At 37.7% G+C, this 4,990-nt stretch overlaps 1 protein-coding gene across 1 annotated transcript in view; it reads left to right on the top strand.

The window, feature by feature from the left end:
* The window catches only part of GPR98 (G protein-coupled receptor 98), a 962,819-nt gene that overhangs the window by 275,161 nt on the left and 682,668 nt on the right, over nt 1-4,990 (top strand). The window lies entirely within an intron of this gene.

Here is a 4,990-nt window from a genome sequence, read left to right on the forward strand (position 1 = left end):
TTTTTTTTTTTTTTTTGGATGTGGGGGGACTTGGCTTATTGGAATTTACAGTCTCGGCTTTTAGGGAAGGTTTTTACATTTGTCTGTGGATATTAGATTAGATTTTCAATGGTTAAAATTTTTCAATAAATTGAGGGTATCTTATTTATTTAGTGCTGCTATAACATAACATTACAACTGGATAGCATTAACAAACAGAAATTTATTCTCTTACAGCTTTTTGTTGTTAAGTGCCATAGAGTAGAGTCTGTTTCAGCTCATAATGACCCTTTGTAGGGTTTCCAAGGAGTGGCTGGTAGATTTGAACTGCAGACCTTGCTGTTAGTAGTCTAGTCCTTTTCCCATAATGCCACACTGGAACTCTTCTGTCACTGCTTAGGAAGCTAGAAGTCCAAATTCAGGGCACCAGCTCTAGGGGAAGGCTTTGTCTCTCTGTCAACTCAGGGGAAAGGACCTTGTCTCATTTCAACATCTTTTGGCCCAGGGTTCCTTGAAGATCTTCATGTGTCTTGCCATCAGTTTTCCCCGGGGGCTAGGAGGTTCTTAGCATATGAACCTCACGTCCAAAGGATGGCCTTTCCTTCTGGTTGCTTTCCTCATGGTACTGTTGTCTCTCTTTCTCTACTCACTTCTCTCTCCTTTTATCGCTTGTAAGATGAAAGGCCACACCCCAGAGAAACTCCTGTAAGATCAGGGCTATGATTTTAGTCCCAGTGTGACATCACATCCTAATTCCCTTGCAACTAAGTAATTGATCATATCAGTTCTAACAGGGGGGTGATTACATCCTAACTGCCATTTTATGTCATTCCATAACTTCCAAATGTTAAACATTTAGTAGCCTAAATATTACTTATGGTCAGATCTAATTTTTAAATAGTAATTCTCTCTAAAAGAAACCCATGCTTCTTTAAGACAAAAAAGACACATTTAATAGTTACTTAATGGACATTAACATTAGTTGTCTAATTTTGTTGTTGTTGTTAAGTGCCGTTGAGTCAGTTCCGACCCATAGAGACCCTGAACAGGGTTTCCGAGTCTGTAAATTATGGGAGCAGAAAGCTTCATCTTTCTCCCACAGAGCAGCTGGTAGTTTCGAACTGCTGACCTTGCAGTTCACAACCCGATTCGTAACCACTACGCTACCAGAGCTCCTTAGTCATCTAATAAGAACATTTAAAATTTAGCTTTGATGAATCTGGAAATTTTATTATTTTCTGATCTGGTGCAGACTGAGTCCCAGAAGACCATTGTATTACATACACTTCAAGATACTATGTTGGAGGAGGATAAGCATTTCATCATTCAGCTGGTATCTATTGATGAGGTAGAAATATCTGCAGTGAAAGGTAAGTGGAATTCACATTCTGGGAACCTAAAGAGCAGATCCTTAGGAAAATATGACCAAATTCATTGTAATAAATACAGGCTATCATAATAAATTTAGGTTTTATAATTCTTGTAATGTTTGCATATTGTCAGATTGAACCATAAAGATGCTATTTTCCACCTAAATTGTAGGGGGAAATTTCCAAAGTTTTATTACCCAGTGTTGATAAGATTGTAAGCCAAATATTTCAGATTGCTAAGCTGTGAGGTTTTTTGTTTTTTAAAAACATGTTTATTGTAGAAGTATTTATAGAATAAAATATGGAAACTTCTTCAATGTTATAACAGTAAAATACTGGTTAAATATGACAGAATGGCGTGCAAACATTTAAAGTGATGTAGAAAAATCAGCTTTAATTCTAATAAATGAAGAACACTTAATAACATGGATAATTGTTGTTGACAAATTGAGGTCATAGCAGTATGTTCAATATAATCTCATTTTTGTCATGTGCATGTCATTCGTGTGTTTGGAGTTATTTACTTGAAATGTTAATAGAGATTTTTAATTGCCTGTATTTTCTAAACATGTTTATAATGATCATAATTACTTTTGTGATAAGTTTTGTAAAATTTAGTATTTTACTATGTTTAATATTTCACCCAATCTATACCAATTTTCATCTGAAAGTAGTTATTTATTTTGGCATTTCAGAAACAAGCATCATAATTCTCATTTGCTTATGGTTCTTATGCTAATTTGTTTCTTAGATCTGTAGAGAAAAGATCATTGGTTTAAAAATAGTCTTTTGCTATAAATAAGATATTTGTACATGGGTAACCACAGGGAGGAAGCAGGATAACTGATGTTGTGTGGAGGGGATTGAAATTATTGAAATGAAATAAAGTGTATGATTTGTTGAATGTAAAACTGATGATCTTATCTGTGATCCTTCATTCAATTCATAATTAAAAAGTTTAAAGATAATAAAAATAGTAATCACAGAAAATGGCCAAGAAACTTTGGTATAAGAGCTTGGATACTGTTACATATCTGTCTTTTTTGCCAACATGAACTTCATCTTAGGCCAGGGGACTGTGGCCCAAAGCAAATTCTGTGGCCAAGGAAATTCTTTAAATGTAGCAGCATCACCTTACATACACAGGGTAGCTACTCTTTCTGCATATTTATGTAAGACTACATTTCACCAAGACTATCAAAAAGTAGAATTGATGCTTTTGAGTTATGATGTTGGAGGAGAATATTGAAAGTACCATGGGCTGCCAAAAGAACCAACAGATCTGTGTTGGAAGAAGTGCAGTTAGAGTGCTCCTTGGAGGTCAGGAGGGCCAGACTTAGTCCCTCATACTTCTGACGTATTATCAGGAGGGGCTAGTCACTGGAAAAGGATATCATGTTTGGTAAGGTGGTGGGTAAGAGGGAAAGAGGAAGACCTCTAGCAAGATGGATTGGCAAAGTGGCAGCATCAATGGGCTCAAGCATTGCAACAATTGTGAGGTTAGCCCAGAACTGGGCAGTGTTTCAATTTGGGAGTTGGGGAGGAGCCCGTGATGGGGTTGGCACTGGCTGCCTAGCCCAAGGGGACCCTGTCAGGGTCCTTGCTAGGAGAGTACAGTCTGATGGCTCTATGCCATACCTGGTTGAGTGGGGAAGAGGGTACCTGGTTGAATGGGGAGGAGGGGCCATCTTCTGAAGAGCCCACCTCTATCCGCCTCACCATTCACACACACCAGCACTTTCATACCCTGACCTCACCTGCAGCTGGGATGTATCTAGAGAGGTAAGGGGATAGGGGTAGTTCTCCCTATTGCCCAGGCTGGAATCTGGGTAGGGGTGTGGGAAAGAGGCTGCTCTGCTCTTTTTTCTCTAGCCCTTTCATGATTCCTGGACCCCCCTCCCTTTCCTTCTTCCCATATCTTTTGATGTTATTTTGTTATAGCTTTTTAAATATTTTAAAAATCATTTAACCACTAGAAATGGAGTCTGAAGCGGGGGGGAATGAAGGGATCCTGGGCTCTGTGTGATGGAAATAAAGAGAAATAAACAACAACAACAACAATTATGAGTAGGTACTGACTCTATGGCACCTAACAGCAATAACATGAAAAAGTCAAAATTTAAGTAAGCTAAGTTGTCCCATCATGTTAAAAAAAAGCAGTGTAGATATCACATAGACCACCTAGACACTAACAAGAATATTTCAATGAATTAGAGCAAATGATTTATCAATATTGAAAAAAACAAAAACATTCAAAATGTATTTCCATTCCTGGTTTCATTAAGAAAAGGAGAGCACAGTAAACCCTACAGCATACTCTGGAAACAATTTTCTTCAAATTAATGATGGGGTGGTGGCTGTGTGCTGTAGAGTCGGTTCCGACTCATAGCGACCCTGTACAGGGTTCCTGGGGCTATAAATCTTTACGGGAGCAGAACGCCTCATCTTTCTCCCGCTGAACAGCTGGTAGTTTCAAAGTGCTGACCTTGCAATTCACACCCCAATTAGTAACTGCTATGGATAGACTATAATATAAATACTCAAATTATTTGATACAATTTTTATTTCCATATCAGTCATATACTTTTAGATTATAAAAATATTATAGAAATAGTTGACACATTTTTATAAATGCTTGTAGATAAGTTGTAAAGTTAGAAATAATAATAAATGTGCCTGCAAGAATTCTTACTTTTCTTACTTGGCTGATTGTAGCTGAATTTCATATGTAGAAATGAATTAATGCAAATGGTAGAGTGCTTACTTATTATGTGAGTGATTGTTACTAACAAAAATAATACAAATAGGTGATTTTAACAAGCAGGAATTTATTTTCTCAGTTTAGAAGGCTAGAAATCAGAATTCAGGATGCTGCAGATAGGAAATGCCTTCTCTCTCAGTTAACTCTGGAGGAAGGGCCTCGTTTGTCCCTATTGAGTTTCTGCTTCAAGGCATTCTTCATGTGGCTTGGCATCTCTCATCCTCCATATCTGTTTTCTGATCTACTTGTGTAATCTCTCTTATGTCTCCTAGAAATTTTTAAAAGACATACCCTGTACTCATCTTGGAGTCCTGGTATGGCGCTATAGGATAAGCATTGGACCTCAAGGATGGTTTGAACCTCAAGGATCAGCAGTTCAAATTCACCAGCTGCTCCTCAGATACAATATACAGGGTCACTAGGAGTCCAAAACAACTGGAGGGCACTTAACAACAAAAACATACTCATCCTATCTTACTAACATTAGGAGAAAGAAAAAATTACAAATGGGATCACAACTACAGACATAGAGATTATAACTTATAAGTGCTTTTGGGTTGGTTCTGATTTCTAGTGATCCTGTATAGGATTACCAAGGAATGATTGGTAGGTTTGAAGCACCAACCTTGTAGTTAGCAGCCCAGTGCTTAACCTACAGCACCACTGTTGTTGTTGTTAGGTGCTAGCAAGTCAGTACCAACTCATCGTGATCCTATGCACAATGAAACTTCAGCTTGAAGTTGTGTATGAGCAATTGATGGTAAGTTACACATTCTGTCCCTGGCCTTGTTTAGGTTGATGATATGAAGCTTTTCCACTGCCTCTTTCTACAGACATAGTCAATTAGATTTCTGTGTATTCCATCTGTTGATGTCCTTGT

The sequence above is a fragment of the Chrysochloris asiatica genome, unplaced genomic scaffold (assembly GCF_000296735.1).
Source record: "Chrysochloris asiatica unplaced genomic scaffold, ChrAsi1.0 scaffold00336, whole genome shotgun sequence".
NCBI classification, from domain to species: Eukaryota; Metazoa; Chordata; class Mammalia; order Afrosoricida; family Chrysochloridae; genus Chrysochloris; species Chrysochloris asiatica.